The 17,459-nt window shown below is 50.4% G+C and overlaps 1 protein-coding gene and 1 pseudogene across 1 annotated transcript in view; one reads left to right on the top strand and one right to left on the bottom strand.

Moving 5' to 3' along the window:
* TBL1X (transducin beta like 1 X-linked) overlaps nucleotides 1-17,459 on the bottom strand; it is a 215,009-nt gene that overhangs the window by 119,128 nt on the left and 78,422 nt on the right.
* LOC118935980 (ubiquitin-conjugating enzyme E2 N-like) lies at nucleotides 6,379-7,663 on the top strand (annotated as a pseudogene).

The following is a 17,459-nucleotide window of genomic DNA, read 5'->3' as shown; positions in this document are numbered from 1 at the left end:
TCAGCTCAGATATGACCCAATCTTTCCCAATGGGTGCGGTCTGAGGAACCGGCCGGGTCCATCTCTAACAGTGTCCCTAGACACTACACCACCTTCTGCAGTCCTGCATCAGCCCGAATACAGACGCACACAGACCCAGGCTGAGTCCTGCATGGAGTTCATTTAGGCGCACTGTTCACCCCAGCCCAGCGAGGGACACAACTACTTTCTAACCACGCAGTGGGCCACATTATGCTTTACTTGGGGGAAGGGGCGCAACAAGACCAAAGCACATTTAAAACACACTAATCCCCAAGATCTTTAACGCTAAAAAAGGTACATTTTCATCTGAAAGAGCTTCCTATATTATTCTGAAAGCTAAAGGAAGGAATGGGGAGTGGCTGTTTAGGGGTAAGGAGTTTCTTTTCGGGGTACTGAAAATACTCTACAACTAGATTTTACTATAACTCTGTGAACACACGCAACGCCACCAAATCATACACGTTAAATGGATGAATTTGGCAGTACGTGAATACATCTCAATATACTGTTTGGTTAAAGCAGCTACTGTCCACGTAGCCCGGGGTAGGAATTACAAATGCATGAATAACGCGCCATTCCTTCCTTAGGACAGCTGATACAGTCCAGCACAGGTATTTCCACTCTGGGGATGTGAAGTGGCGTGCAGTTGGGAGGCTCAACTGCTTTTGCAGTGCCAACGGAGGGGTAACATTTCCAAAATTGCTCCTGCGCTTTCTACACAGAACTCTTCTTTCTTGCCAGTGAATTTTGGACGTCAGGGCCACAAGGAGCTACCCACTCACCCGAGACCCGTTCCGACATAAAGTCTGTCCCAGCCAAGGTTCTGGGAGGCAAATCAGCAAACAGACCCTGTGGTTAAGCATCAGGTACATTTCGTGGTGCATTTTTTTCATTACAATGAACTGATTTCGCCATCCTTTTCCGATTCCCTGCATGGCGTGGCCCACCCTGCTGCCTTCTGCATGGGTGGCAGCCTGCCCACCCTGTCAGTCTCCAGGTGCCTGGCTGCAGGTACTAAGGCACCGGGAGGGTCCCTCTCTGCTGGCCTCTCCTGCACCCCCAGCTGGACAGCATGGCTGGGGTGCAGACTCCCCTCCAACCTGCAGAGACTGCACAGACCCCCAAAGGCTCCTGAGGATGCAGAGGGTCAGGAGGTGGGCATCTCACCCTCCTCCATCCTCTCAGAGGGATCCCAGCATTGCAGTCCTGCAGCACTAGGACAAAACGGAGGACACTCATACCCCGACAGGCTGATATATTTTCTAGCAAATCGGGTCACATCAGCCCTTGCCAGCCAGTCCAGAATTTCTTTATTCATAGCTCAACAGCTCACCACAGCTGCAGGGTTTAGAGGTTTCAAGAGCCATAAATCCATCTGCTCCCTGCTTATCTGAACTTCATACAAGATTGATATTCTACCTACATCCGCTGACAAAGAGCTACAGAGTGGAAAATGACAATATTCTATGTAAGTAAAGACTATGCAAAGAACTTAGTTGCAAACATGGGGCTTGCAGCTGAAATTGGGTGTTCTAGAGAAATGTAATTTGCACACTAAACTCTGTGTGGTGGTCACACAGAAAAATGTCTTTAAAGTGGATGTAAAAAATATTAAAGGTCAGTAAATACCCTGCCTTTCATTGCTGTCAAACACAATGCCTCCAATTCAAAGATGCCCAAACGAAAGCATAAAAGCACCCAATAATGGAATTAATTTAGAAAGACACTATAAATTTGAAAACTTGAATCATACTTAAAGTTAACCAGCAATATAAAAAAGATTAAATGCAGCCTAGCCTATGCATCAGAAAATCCTTCCACTGCGAGGACCTACCTTACAAATGAAGTTTCTTCAGGTTTGCAAAACAACATGGACCACAGCACAGCACCTTATTTAGTTTGAAATAATAGAAAGTAGACGTGCATTTGGGAGGACTCAATGCCACTAAGGAAGTTTGTGAAGTAAGGTAAATTGTTACAAATAATACAGATTTTGTTAATAGGTTTTTAACTATTCTAACTCCCTCAAGCTGCAAGCCTGCTGCCCCCTACATTTTCCATCCCCAACTGAAAATCAAGTCAAATCTTTTTTGGGGCAGCCCTAGCCCATGATGTCCTCCTCTGTCCCCAGCACCTAACACTCAAAAGGCAGTTATCTGCTGGACAAACGGATACATCAGTATCAATTCTGCTGTCTTGCTGCGTACCAGAATATTAAAGAAATCCATTTTGACTGTTCTGTGTAAATCCACTTACAAACTCATCAGAGTTGAGAAGATACCCCTGTGAGTAAACAGCAGTTGCTCTAGGACTGAGTCCTGCCAGGACCAAGTCAGATCCCAAGAAAGAGCACTGATTTTTGGTAGATGATGCTTAAGTTACAGACACCACATTTCAGAATAATCAAGAATCTTTCCCATAAAAGTAAGACTGCATCGTGCTGACTGCAAAGTATCTCAGAAGTTTATATACACACAGCCCAAGTTTCCATTCTTGCACAGAGGGTAAGTCCCAGGAGGTGAAAGCGGAAAGCATATCTAGGGACAGGTGAGGGGGCTGTCACACGTGCCCGATACAGAGAACTGTGGCCTTAAGCCGAGAAGGGCATGGTTGAGGGAAGAGATCTCGCTGGGAAAGCATGGCAGGAAGGGGGCTGGCCACTCCGGGCCCCTCTGCTACCACCTGACACGTCTTCTACCACTCTCTCCTCCGGACACCAAAGGGGACAAAGTGGCAGGCGGCACAAGTGTGCAAGCTTACCTCTGAAGAGTACTTCCTACAACAGTAGAATTAGGGTGACCAGGACCTGAGGGAGTGTATGGGGAAAGGTGTGCGGTTTCCTGCATGGGTACGTGATTTCAACCCATGCCAACTGGAATCATCTTCCACGTCTGACCCGTAGTCACAAGCCAGACATACAATCCAACATTACAGTATTTCTTGTGAACCACTGCGCTGTCCATCCACAGATGAATGGGTCCACGAAATGGGGTACACACACACAATGGGATGTGATTCGGCCTCAGAAAGGAAGGAGAGCCCGATGCAGGCTAGCACACGGGCAGGCCTCGAGGCCACTCTAAGTGGAATACACCACACCCCCAAGTACTGTAGGATGCCACGTACACGACAGACCTAGAGCTGTCAAACCCACAGAGACGGAAAGTGGATGGTGGATGCCAGGGGCTGAGGATGAGGGGAGATGGGGACTTGCTTAACGGGGACAGAGTTTTAGCTTGGGAAGATGAAAAACAGTTCTAGCTATGGATGGGGGCGATGGTGATACAAGAGTGGGAATGTACCTAATGACATTGAACTATACACTTTAAAATGGTGAATTGTATGCTCTGTATATTTACAACAGCAAAAAGAATCCTTTGTAAATCTGACCTAAATGGGTATTAAGGCATTATATTTCAATTATAGTCTTTTCTTCAGAGACTGTTTTCATGTTGGGGGTTTCCTTAAAATTTTTCTAATTGTGTTTTGGGGTGTTTTATAAAGGTCGGAAATTTGGAGAATTCCATAATTATTCTAAATAATAAAATTCAGAATTCCTACTGACCATTAAAAAAACTGCAGATTATTTTCCTTTCTTATAGATTACAAATTAATTGAAGTTAAGCTGGACTGATGCCTGTAAATTTCATGTATGATCATATACGATCATATTGTCAATATATATACATCTTAATATATAATTTCAGGATAGAAATAAAGGTCTACAGCCTTATTCTTCTCCAAATTCATAGTCACACTGAATACTGGAGTCACTGTAGGAAGATCGAAAGCACATACGGTGGTTCCTTACACAGCACTTCCTACCCAATGCCAATGGGTGCTGAACTATCAAAGATGACAGAGGACAGTATTTTATATATGCAAAGCTTCTGGCCATATCCCAAGCCAGCCAATCTCAAGACTATTGACATCTGGGGCCAGATAATTCCCTGGCATGGGAGGGGCAGGGAGGGCAGTGTTAGGATGTCAGCAGCACCCTGCCTTCCCCCATGCATGTCAGGATCTCACACATACACACCCCAGTCCTGACAATCAAATATGCCTCTAGGCTTTCCCAAGTGTCCCCTGGGGGTAGAGATCACCCCAGTTGAGAACCACTGTCCTAAACTGAGACAGAGATAGCTGAGAAAAGAAAACAGAAAGGAAACGTTAAGGAAAGCAACATTTGGTCTAAGAGCCAGAGAGGTGAAAAATGCCAGACACGAGAATTCTTTCACTGTTTTCAAGCCACTCGGTGACCATCTGACATGCAGAATCTGTAGCCGACTTCGAGTTATTCCCGAATTTAATCAATAACTTAACTAACATCCACGTGAGTCCAATTCCATCCTGAGCAAATTCACTAGACCCTGCATCTGGTAGTTGGGAAGGGGGTATACAGCCGCCATCACGGTCCCAGCCCGCCTGTGCTGCAGAGTGAAGGAGAGCCAGCTTCTCGGAAGAAAGGTGCCATCCTGACCACCTGGAGCGGGGCTTGGGCTCCACGGGAGTGCTCCGGGTATTCTAGAAAGCAGCTGAATGCCAATGTGGTTTGCAAGAAGAGAACATGGAATAAACGGGACCTGCAGACTGGAAGGGAGGGAAAGGGCTCAACCGTGTGAGAAGGCAGCTCTTGGTTGAGGACTCGGCACCGGCTGGAGCCCGGCAAAGCACTGGGTCTGTGGGATTATCCACAGGGAACTCGGGTCTACACCAACAAGCTAGGGTTTCGAGGATGCCCATGAAGCTTCATTACCTTTGCGAAGACAGATTAACAACACCCCACGGCCGCACCACACCCCAGGCTAGGCCCTGTACCCGACCTAGGCGCCCCTTCACCAGTTTGGTGCAAAAACCCCCACAAGCGGTCTGCTCTGACACGTGACTGTGCAGGTGGGAATGAGCAGAGTCCCCCCGTTAGTCCCGACCACAGCGGCCAGGTCTGATCTCCTCTAACTCCTCAGGCCCTGGGGCACGCACCCCTTCTCCCGGACTCACGGCTCCTCTGGATGACAACTTGCCCCCTCCTTGGATTTTATGAATACAAGGAATTGGTGAGAACTGGCCATCCCAGTTACTCAGACCCCAAAAAGGACAGCAATCAGAGACAAATGACAAAGTAGAAGACACGCATTTGGAATAAGCAGCAGTCAACCCCAGCCCCCATCCACACACACCGCACTGGGCAAAGAACGCAGCCCAAAAGCCACCACGGAGAGCCTCTGGGTTCCCAGTAGCTTCCAGGCTGGGAGCAGGGAGGGGGACTGGGAACATGCACTGACCCTACCAGCTCGCACAACTTCTGCGCCGTGCCACACGGTGAAGGAGGGCTTGGCTTCCCCACTGTAAGGAGAGCAATTGAGGCTCAGGATGGAACCGATCTGCCTGAAGTCCTGGAAGGCGCAGGCCACGGAAGCGGGAGGTGAAGCCAGAGCTGGCACTCACCAGCAGTGCCACAGTTCCACGGCCGCTCCAGTTCCCGCTGCTCCCATCAGCTAAGGCCCCGATGGAAACAACCTGGCCCCTCTGAGGGCAGCTCTGGGGATGCATGGGTGACAGCCGGCCCCTGGCGAGGGTGCAGGCAGTCCCTGCAGCAAGGTGCACACAGCCGACGCACCACCGGGTTTGAGTCCAGTCACCCTGAGGGCCACTGCTGCCACCAGGCTCTCCAATGTCCTGCTGAAAACTGACGATGCCGCCAGGCTTTCTGACCAAGGACACCTCTGGGCTCTGATGTCCTGCTGTGGAGGGCCCTGGAGGGTGCCCCTTTGAATTGACTCTGCGTCACCCTGTCACACGCACAGTCCTCCCAGGTGAGCACTGCAGCACGGGGTCTGTGAAATGACAAAATTAAAGATAGAGAAGGGGCGTGCTCACAGCCCCACCCGAGCTGTCGCTGCGCCTCATCTGGCAGGGGGCTCCCGCTCCAATCTGTGCAGCCACAACTCAGACCAGCACAGGGTCCTGAGGTGGGGAAGCCCAGCGCCATCGCTGCACCTCCTGCATGGTCACTGCGGTGCCTCTGAGGGGCTCCGACCAGCAAAGAGGTGCAGGGAACCAATCCCCGCAGTCAGCTTTGTGGGCGATGCCACCCTGCGATCCCAGACCCCATACCAGCTGTGCCAGTGTCTGTCTGCACAACGGAGGCCACAAGGGCACCAACCCCACCCGCTCCATGAGAAATAAATGTGGGCTTGACATAGTGTGTGGTTCAAAATCTGCCTACATGTTCACAGCAGGTCTACCTGTAACAGCCCGAGGTGCACAGCAAGTGCACCCAAGACTGGAAAGCTCCCACTGGCCCTTCAGCCAGGGAAGGGTTACCCTGTGGGCAGACCCCCGCTGTGACCTACTACCATGACATCGACAAGGCACAAGCTGTCGGTACACACAGCAGGCTGGATGCATCTCAAGGGCTTTGGGCTGAGTGAATAAAGGCAGTGTGTCAAAAGGCCACTTGCCGAGACCAGAGGCCAAACTAGGGATCTGACAAGATAGCTGGGCTGCCCCCGCAGGATTATCAAGGAAACCCAGCGTTTGCTGGCAGAACCAGTTTCTGGCATTAAAGCAGAACTAGATGAGAGCAATGCCCGTTATTTCCATGTGGTCATTGCTGGTCCTCAGGATTCCCCCTTTGAGGGAAGGACTTTTAAACTTGAACTATTCCTTCCAGAAGAATACCCGATGGCAGCCCCTAAAGTACGTTTCATGACCAAAATTTATCATCCTAATGTAGACAAGTTGGGAAGAATATGTTTAGATATTTTGAAAGATAAATGGTCTCCCCAGCACTGCAGATCCGCACAGTTCTCCTATCGATCCAGACTTTGTTAAGTGCTCCAAATCCAGATGATCCATTAGCAAATGATGTAGCGGAGCAGTGGAAGACCAACGAAGCCCAAGCCATAGAAACAGCTAGAGCATGGCTAGGCTATATGCCATGAATAATATTTAAATCGATCTGATCGTCAAGTGTGCATCACTTCTCCTGTTCTGCCAAGACTCTTCCTTTTTTGTTTGCATTTAATGGACACAATCTTAGAAACATTACAGAATAAAAGCCCAGACATCTTCAGTCCTTTGGTGATTAAATGCACATTAGCAAATCTATGTCTTGTCCTGATTCACTATTGTAAAGCATGAGCAGACGCTAGAAGTATCATCTGGATTGTTGTGAAAAGTTTAAAAGCAGTGGCCCCTCTCCGCTTTTATTCATTTCCTGCATCATGGTTTAAGTATAAAGCACTGTGAATGAAGGTAGTTGTCAGGGTTAGCTGGAGGGTTGTGGGTGTTTTTCTTTATTTTTTGTGGGGGGTGGGTAGTTCTAATTGTAATGGGCTCCTGTGCCCCCCTTTATGGTGATCTAATTGCATTGGTTAAAAGCAGCTAACCAGTTCTTTAGAATATGCTCTCTAGCCAAGTCTAACTTTATTTAGACGCTGTAGATGGACAAGCTTGATTGTTTGAACCAAAATGGGAACGTTAAACATCACAGCCCTCACTAATAACATTGTGACTTTGCTGTCAAGTGTAGAATCCTCCCTTCAAGAAAAAGCTTGTGACCATTTTGTATGGCTTGTCTGGAAACTTCTGTAAATCTTATGTTTTAGTAAAATATTTTTTGTTATTCAAAAAAAAAAAAGGCCACCTGCTGTACGATCCCATTTATGTGACGTTCTTGAAATGACACAATTAAAGATAGAGAAGCCAGTGGCTGCCGAGAGCTAGAGAGGGTGACCGTAAAGGAGCAGCACGGGGAGCTTTCCTGGGGGGATGGAACAGTTCTGCACCAAATCTGTGCATGTGAAAACGTCACATAAAGCCGCACACAGGCACAGGTGCACATGAAAACTGGTGAGATTCAGGTAAGGTTTGTGTCAACAGCACCAGCGTTAATCTCCCAGCTTTGATAGTCCATTATTGCCCCCACGTACGAGATGGGGGGCCTACTCTGGAACTCACTATACTATTACTGCAATTTGTTGTGAGTCTAACATTATTTCAAAATAGAAGCCTTAAAAAGTATCAGTGTCTGACTGAGGGACAGACAAACAAAATGTGGTCTATTCATACAATGGAATACTATTTGGCAATAAAAAGGAACGAAATGCCGATACAGGCTCCGGCACCGAGAGGCCTGGGAAACATCACCGTGAGTAAGAGAACCTGGTCGCCAAGGACATCAACTGGGGGATTCCATTTATGTGAGACACCCAGAATGGGCAAATCCACGGACACAGAGAACAGACTCATGGTCTGCAGAGGCTGGGGAGAGCAGGCAGGAGTGGCGAGTGGCTGCTAGCGTAGGGACGAGCCTCCCCTGGAACTGATGCAATGTTTTAAATGGATCATGCTGACGGGTGCAGAACTCTGTGAATGTACAAAAACCACGAAACTGTACACTTCCAATGAGTGAACTGTCAATTTACGCCTCAGTAAAGTTGTCAGCAAACAATGGCAGTGTCTGGCACAGTGGTATTTGAGTCTTTGCTGTGATTTACTGTTCTTTCTTCACCTGTGGGGGCTGGTTGTAGAGTTGCCTTTGGTTGTCCCTCCATTACGAATGGGGTGTGTCCCTCAGGGCTGTCCAGGCAGACAAAGCCGGCAGCTCCACAGAATCAACTCAAAGTCCCTGTCCCTTCCCTATGCCCTTTCTGGTCTCCCACCACTCCCCTCCCTCCATTCCCCCAGGCTGCTTTATCAACTTTTCCCTAAAAAAATAAAGTTTCCCTATTCCTGTATCCCCACCTTTGCCCACAGAGCTCCCCACCTAGAACATACTTCTTCAGCACGGATGGAAATTCCAGCCACCCCCAAAGCCGCTGGAGTCTCCCTCTGACAGGAACGCCCTCAGCAGGGGCGTGGGCACTAGGGACAGCCGGCCACGCCTGGGCTTGTGGGTCCCTACTTATGCCACCTGTAATGCCTTACCCCCAAACACAAGACCCATCTCACAAAACTCTGTCCACTCCACAACACTCTAGAAGTAACAGATTCAAAGAACAGTCATCTGAGAAATAGAAGATCTGTCATACAGAACAGTCTGAAAAGGATGCTCCCAATTCAGGAGGGATCGGGTCTCCTTGTATATTGGGACAAATGCAGCAGCCAAGACAGACGGGGCTCCAGACCTCAGAGGTCCCATTCTAAGTGACCCTGGACAGTCTCTTCTCTGACAACAGTCACAGAGGGCTCAGGCTGAAGGAAAATGCCTCCCTTGGGGCCTCCATTCCAGGCCTTCTGCTTAGGATGGGGCCCAAATGAGGTTTAATGGAACACGTTAGCTGGTCCACAAGTGGGGACGTGCTGCCTGTCAGATTCCTACAGGAACAAAGATGACAAACGGAGCCTGTGACAGACAAGAGCCCCAAACCATTGTGTTTGCTATAAATCCACCTTCTGTGGAAGTAAGTACCTCACACGCATATAGGAAAGAGCACAAATTTTAATAATCGTCTCCACTTGCATGGTTTCCTGCGCCGGGCCCCCCTGCATACTGCAGGATGCTGAGCAGCGGCCCCTGGCTCCACCCACTAGATGCAGGTGGCAATCCGGCCCCCCACCATCCCTCGGCTGTGACAACCAAAACTGACTCCAGACATTGCCAAGTGTTCCCTGCAGGGCACCATCACCTCTTGAGGACCACGGGATGGAAGACTGTAAGCCAAGGATGGAGGGAGCCCTGATAGAAGCACTTGGCTGATGAGACGGGGAGCGTGCAGTGAGGTGAGAGGAAATCCGCGATAGTGTGCTGTCCCCGAGTTCTAGTGACAGACATCTCCCCAAAGTCAGGGAGCGGCCAGCAAATCACTGCTGCTGTAAAAGGGATATCAAGGAATCAATTTCTACTTGTGTGCAGACCATGCAGAACAAATCTAGAGGGCCTTCCTGGAGGAGGTGGTGCTCCCGTTGGCCTGAGAAGTCAGGCGAGGCAGGAGAGAGAGGCGCTGCAGCTTGAGGGCTGCTGGAGGCATCGAATGGGGGCTGCCCCACCCAGCCAAGGCAAGAAGGGGCCCTGGGGCAAAGTGACCCAAGATGGCCCACTCCCAGCAAGGGCTCCATAATACTGCACAGCCAGACTTCCCCACAAGCAGGAGCCAGGGGCCAGCTTGATATGCTGAACCACGGGGGCGGGGCAGGGGGCACGGGGCAGTCAGAGCCTTTCCTCAGCCCTTGCTCCTGCACCGCGCCAGCTCCCGGCCCCGAGTGGTACAGTCGGAATCTCATGAAAAGCCCACCGGCACCCCGGATGCTTCCATCCTTTTCCTCTTGTCTACCTCGCGGACTCCTGCTCCCTCCAGGCCCTCCCGGGACCGCGAGTGCACTGACAGCTCGCCGAGGCCTGACCTGCATCTCTGCTCCTCTCCGTCCTCATCCCAACCATTACTGTGCACGTACACCATATTAAAAGAGGAAAAAGTTTTAAAAAAAAAAAAAAGAAGAGGCCTTACTTTGCTCCTAATTAATTATAAGAAATTCTCTCTGGACCAGAGATTCCTCAGCTGTGAAATGAGAATATTAAAATATTTATGAGGTTTCATCCACATAAAAAATTTGGAGGAGCCATTTTCCTGCTGCCTTCCTTTGTAAATTCTGAGAGAAACACTCGGAAGGAACCGAACCAAGAAAACCTGCCAGAGGACGCCAGAGGGAGGGGGAGAGAAGGTATGCACCTGTCTGTCCTGCAGCCAGCTGAGCACAGATAGGTCACCAAAGGGTGCAGTATTTTTCCAAGGTGGCTGTAATGATTAACATTTCCACTTGAAAGAAATTCAAGCTGTACCAATCATCAAAACAACCAAAAAACCTAGAATGTTTTCAGAAGCCAGTGAGCATGACAGAGAAGCTGCGGTTTCAAGTCTTTCTTCCTTTAGAGAGAGCCCTGAATGAGCCCGCCAAGTGCCAGGGGCTACGCCAGGGGCTGGCCTGAGGAAACAGCAGGGAAAAGAGTGTGCCCGGAATTCCGAGACGCTCCACCTGCCGCGGGGCCCAGGTTCTGCGTGGTGAGGCCGGCGCTTCCTGCCTCACGGATACCGAGCGGCACTTTTATATAGTGAGATGATTCATTCAGTAACGGTTTTAAATCCTTTATACATCAGTGGTTCTCAAATGGTTTTTGCCCCCCAGGAGACACTGGGCAGCGTGGAGGGACAATGCTTACATACCAAGACTCGGGGAAGGATGCTCCTGGCATCTAGTAAGACCACAGATGCTGGCTCAACATCCTACAGATACTCCCAAAGGGCTGTCAGGCCCAAACATCCACACGGCCAAGGTTACTCTACTGGAAGTTCTATTATGTACACATGTATATGTGTATATATACATACACACACAATAATGTATATGTACTATATATATGTAAATATATAGTATATTTAATATATACATATGTACTATATGAAATGTGTTTCATATATACAGTTTTGGTCATGTGAAAAACTGAATTAAAAGTCTGGAGAATTCTATATATATGTATACTATGTAATAGATATACTCTATATTATATATAGAATATATTTTATAGTATATGTATTATATAGTATATATATAGTATGTATGTGTGCATATATAAATACACACACACACACAGGAATATATATATAGTATATATGTGTACAGGAGGTATACCCTCCTATACATTTTTAATTCCTAACTGTAAAGAAGTGCAAAGAGCATCAAAAGTCAGGAAAAAGAACTAATAAAACCTAGCTAAACCCTAGAGCAAGAGCCACCCAGTTTTCGTAGAAACTACCCGAAGCTAACACGCCTGCCCTAAGTTAGATAACCAGAGGTGGGCAGTAGCCTCGGGACATAACCCGTGATAAGTCACGAAGACATGCTTGTGTGAGCTAGAGATTACGGGGAGCGGTTAGGTAACCGGGGCGTTCTCGTCTCAACTCCATTGGTTAAAATATAGAATGTGTTTTAAAATTATTGGTTGTAGAAATGCGCGGGCTTCGGTGCAACGGCTGTGAAAACCCTATATGATCCCTACCTAAAGTTTCCTGGGGGTCGGCAGCTCGGACTCGGCCTGCGTGTCAGGGGAGGTGCTGTCGGCCCCAGCTAGCTGGCTGAATAAAGACTTTGCTTGGATTTACATCTCTGTGTCCGTGTGGTTTGCTCTCTGGGGAAACCCCGGGGTCCTGGACCCTAACACTTTGGGGGCTCGTCCGGGATCCGAGCGGCTTCCCTGAGAATAAAGGACGGCTGGAGGCAAGGTCTAATTGTCCGGACGGGGCAGTGTAATTCGAGGGTCGCCCCCTCGTGTCTGCATAAATCCACTGTAAAGCGGGAGTCGCCATTCCGTGTCTGGTCTCGGGTTAGTGATCCCGAGTGAGGAAGTCCGGGTTGGTAGTCCCGGCCCCCAGGTTAGCGACCCTGGTTGAAGCCCAGGTAACCAATCCTGGCCCTGGGGTCCGAGTGACTCGGCCTTGGGAAGGCAAGTCCGATCGGCAGGAACCTGGCGCCCGAGGAGGAAAAGATCGAGCTCGTCACCCTGTGGCAGTCCGAGTGGATGCCTTTCGGGAGAGTCACGAAAGTTTTTGAGGATCCTGAAAGTGGTGAGTGTGGTGCGCACCAGAGTGAGAGAAGGACCGGTCCGAGCGAGTGCGATCAGATGTGGTGTGTGTGTTTAGTGTTATCGTTGATTGTTTTATTGTGTTTTGGTTTTGGTTTATATTTCTTTCTGTGCTTTTCATTTTAAGTTTCCCCTATTCTGAGGTTCTCCTGTTCTTTCCGTTCCTCCTTTCTGCCACTAAATCATTCCCTGCGGGCACGGGTCAGGCAACTAAGAGCCATTAGGGCGCCCGCCGCTAGAAGACTCCCCTGACAGGATAAGGGGGTCACAGCCGCGAATCCCAGATAAATTCGCGTCCCCCGCAGAAGAAAAAAACTGTGCAACGATAGGCACCTGTTCACAAGCACATACACCAGTCATCTTGTTTTAAGTGGCATCTCTATCCTTCGCCTTTGTCTTCCTCGTATTTTTCACTATGGGCCAAACTCAGGTTACTCCTAAAGGTCTGATCCTTTCCCATTTCCCGAAGGTCAAGGAACGGGCCTTAAATATGAGCCTTGGCATCAAGAAAGGCAAGCTCGACACCTTTTGCTCGGCCGAGGGGCCTTCCTTTGGAGTAGGCTGGCCGACCCAGGGGTCTCTTTCCCTGGGCCTTATCGGCAAAGTCAAGGCCATTATCTCCCGGCCAGACCCTGAGGGCCACCCTGACCAATTTCCCTATATCCTTGTCTGGGAAAACCTGGCTGAGAATCCTCCTTCCTGGCTGAGGCCCCTTGTGGTGGGGAAACCCCACACCGACCCACTAAAGACCTCTGTCCTAGTTGCCCAGGAAGAATTAAAACCCTCTGATTGCAGGGCCAGAAACCCTGTGTGCCCGAGTGCGCCGCCTGTTCTCCCTGACAGTTCTCCCCTCTACCCCCCTCTTTTGAGGTCAATTGAGCGACCACCCCCGTATGCAGCTCCGAGGGAGGAATGGGGTGAAGCCGCCGGGGGGGTAGAAAACGAGGTTGGGGAGCCCAGCAGGGACCAGGAGGCCGCAGCTTCTCCAGATTCCTCAGCAAGAGAAGACAGGAGGCCAGGGAGAGAGGGAGGAATGGCCGCAGCTTTTCCAGGCTCTCCAGCAAGAGAGGGCAGGAGGCCAGGGATAGCAGGAGGAATGCAGTTAAGGCCTCGGGGGGCCAGGGAACAAGAAGGGGAGGCTCCCTCCTCCACCTCAGAAGGAGCAGTGCCAGTCCTGCCTGTGCGTGCCATCAGTGCAGGCGGTCCAGGTGGAGCTCAGCAATATCAGTATTGGCCCTTTTCATCTAGTGACCTCTATAATTGGAGGACTCAGAACCCTCCCTTCTTGGAGGACCCCAAGTGTCTTATAGGTCTGGTGGAGTCCATTATGTTTACCCATTGTCCCACATGGGACGACTGCCAGCAATTGCTCCACACCCTCTTCACAACGGAAGAGCGAGAGCGTATCCTTAATGAGGCCAGGAAAAATGTCCTCGGAGAAAATGGAAGACCCACTACCCTCGAGCCCATCATCGATGAGGCGTTCCCACTTGCGCGCCTGAATTGGGGCTTTGGGACTGCAGAAGGTAGGGAGCGTCTCCGGGTCTACCGCCAGACTCTGATGATTGGTCTCCAGGTGGCCGCCAGGCGGCCCACTAACCTGGCTAAGGTAAAAACTATTGTTCAGGGGGAAATGGAAAGCCCGGCCGCGTATCTGGAAAGGCTGTTTGATGCTTACAGGCAATATACCCCCATAAACCCAGAAGCAGAGGAACATAGATCAGCTGTAGTCCTTTCATTCATCAACCAGGCAGCCCCCGATATCCGGAGGAAACTCCACAAGCGGGATGACCTGGGGGAAATATCTATTAGAGAAATGTTTCAGCAAGCGGAGAAGGTCTTCAATGCTAGGGAAACTCCAGAAGACAGAGAGGAAAGGCTGAGGAAAGAGAAATGGGTAATGCAGGAGAAAAACAGGAAAGAAGACAGAGAATTTCAGAGGAGGGAGAATAAGAATCAGAGGGAGGAGATGGCCAGGATATTCCTGGCCGGGGTGAAGGAGAGCCCTAGATCACCTCGAAGAACGGGGCCCCGCCAATCCCGACTAGGACGAGATCAGTGCGCCCTGTGTAAGGGATATGGGCATTGGAAGAGGGAGTGCCCCAAAAGGAGGGAACAAGGCGGAGGGAACCCCGTTAAGACCCTACACCTAGGAGAGGAGAATTGACGGGGACGGGGCTCGGAACCCCTCCCTGAGTCCTGGGTAACTCTGTGCGTGGAGGGGGCTCCCATTGGGTTCATGGTAGATACTGGGGCACAATATTCAGTTCTCAACCAAGCCCACGGTCCCCTGAACCCAGGACGCACAAGTATAGTCCAGGGAGTGACAGGGTCCAAGAGATGTGCCTGGACTACTAACAGGAAAGTGGACCTAGGAAGGCATCAGGATGCTCACTCATTTCTGGTTGTACCCGAAAGCCCCGCACCGTTGCTGGGCAGAGACTTACTAACCAAGGTCGGGGCGCGCATCCATTTTGAACCCGAGGGGATAAAGATCATGGACAAAGAAGGGCAGCCCCTACAACTGGTACATGTGTTGACTCTATCCCTGGCCGATGAACATCGTCTGTTTCAGGCGGATCAAGAAGAGGGGGGCCAGGGAGAACAGGGAGAAATTGACTTTTGGTTGCAGAGGTTCCCTTCTGCATGGGCCGAAACCAGAGGAATCGGTCTCGCCAAACATCTGCACCCGGTTGTTGTTCAACTCAAAGCCGCGGCCCTACCCATCCGGGTCCGGCAGTATCCAATACCGGAAGAGGCTAGGAAAGGGATAGCACTCCATATCCACAAACTGTTAGAAACAGGAATCCTTAAACCCTGCCGATCTGCATGAAATACGCCCCTGCTTCCAGTAAGGAAGCCTGGCAGTGGAGATTACACACCGGTGCAGGACTTGCGAAAGGTCAATGAGAGAATTGAAGACATCCACCCTACAGTGCCCAACCCTTACACCCTACTCAGCCACCTGCCACCCTCACATGTGTGGTATACTACTCTGGACCTGAAAGATGCCTTCTTCAGTATCTCACTCTCTGAAGTTAGTCAGCCTTTGTTTGCCTTTGAGTGGCAGGAGCCAGGGGGAGGAAGAAATGGGCAGCTTACCTGGACTAGACTGCCACAGGGCTTCAAGAACTCTCCCACCTTATTCAATGAAGCCCTAAGCCAAGACCTGGAGCCCTTTTGCAGGAGCCACCCCCGCGTGACACTGCTGCAGTATGTGGATGACCTGTTGCTGGCCACAGAAACCCGTGAGGAGTGCGAAGAAGCCACGGGGAACTTGCTGGCTGAACTAGGTGAACTGGGATATCGAGCCAGCGCCAAGAAAGCCCACATCTGTCAGAGGTCAGTGGTCTACCTGGGGTACAAAATATCTAATGGAGCCAGGTGGCTCACGCAGGCCATGAAACAAACTATCCTGACTATCCCCATCCCTTCCTCACCCCGGGGAGTGAGGGAATTTCTTGGCTCAGCCGGGTTCTGTAGGCTCTGGATTCCAGGGTACACAGAAATAGCCCGACCGCTATATGAGGCGACCAAAGAAGGGCCGGGCTGGCAATGGAATCAGGAACAACAAGAGGCTTTTGACAGACTAAAAGAAGCCCTCCTCCGGGCCCCCACCCTATCTCTGCCAGACCCAGAAAAACCCTTCATCCTGTTTGTAGATGAAAAAAAGGGAGTGGCTAAAGGAGTCCTGGCTCAGCAGCTGGGCCCGTGGAAAAGACCTGTGGCCTATTTGTCCAAGCGGCTAGACCCAGTGGCCTCTGGGTGGCCACCTTGTCTGCGTATCCTAGCAGCCATCGCTCTACTAGTAAAAGAGGCAGACAAGCTGACTTTTGGCCAGAACCTGAGGGTAACAGCCCCACATACTGTAGAGGGGATCCTCAGGCACCCTCCAGGAAAATGGATGACGAATGCAAGACTCACCCACTACCAAGGGCTCCTACTAGATTCTCCATGAATTGCCTTCTCTGACCCAGTGACCCTAAATCCTGCCACCCTTCTGCCGGACCCAGATCTGTCGACCCCCATCCATGACTGTAGAGACATCCTTTCCGAAATTATACAGGTGCAAGCAGACCTGAAAGACACACCGTTACCGAACTGTGAGCTAAATTGGTACACAGATGGGAGCAGCTTTGTGCAGGAAGGGGTCAGGAGAGCAGGGGCAGCGGTAGTGACCCACGAAGGGGAAGTTGTCTGGAGTGCAGCTCTGCCCCCTGGCACCTCAGCACAGAAGGCGGAACTTACTGCTCTCGCTGAGGCCCTGGAAAGAGCAGAAGGCAAGCGGGCCAACATCTACACAGATAGCAGGTATGCCTTTGGCACTGTCCATGTCCACGGTGCCATCTACTGAGAAAGAGAATTCCGTTCCGCGGAAGGAAAGGAACTGAGGAATCTACAAGAAGTCCAAAGACTTCAAGCCGCTATCGAAAAACCAAAGGCGGTAGCAGTTATACATGTACCGGGCCACCAACCAAAGAAGACACCTGAGGCCATCGGCAACAACCATGCTGATGCGGAAGCTAGGAGGGCGGCCCTCTTGGACTCCCTTGTACTTGCAGCCCTCGAGATACCCATACCTGAACTGCTGGCCCTGCCACCCAAACCTGAGTATTCCCCTCAGGACCTCGAGTGGATTAGGAAACAAGTCTCGGGGAAAGTGTTTGGGGAAGGAAATTGGGGTAGGGACCAAGAAGGTAGATTGATTCTGCCAGAAGCATTAGGACAGTATATGCTTGCTAATCCTCATAAGTCCACCCATCTAGGCTGGAAAAAGCTGCTCAGCCTTTTCCAGTCTGCGCAGTTGGTGTTTCCCCACCAGAATGAGGCAGCTCGTCAGATCACGAAAGAATGCAGT

Source organism: Manis pentadactyla, chromosome X, assembly GCF_030020395.1.
Source record: "Manis pentadactyla isolate mManPen7 chromosome X, mManPen7.hap1, whole genome shotgun sequence".
Taxonomy (NCBI): Eukaryota; Metazoa; Chordata; class Mammalia; order Pholidota; family Manidae; genus Manis; species Manis pentadactyla.
The sequence above is the reverse complement of the archived record's forward strand: the minus strand, read 5'-3'. Positions and strand labels throughout refer to the sequence as shown.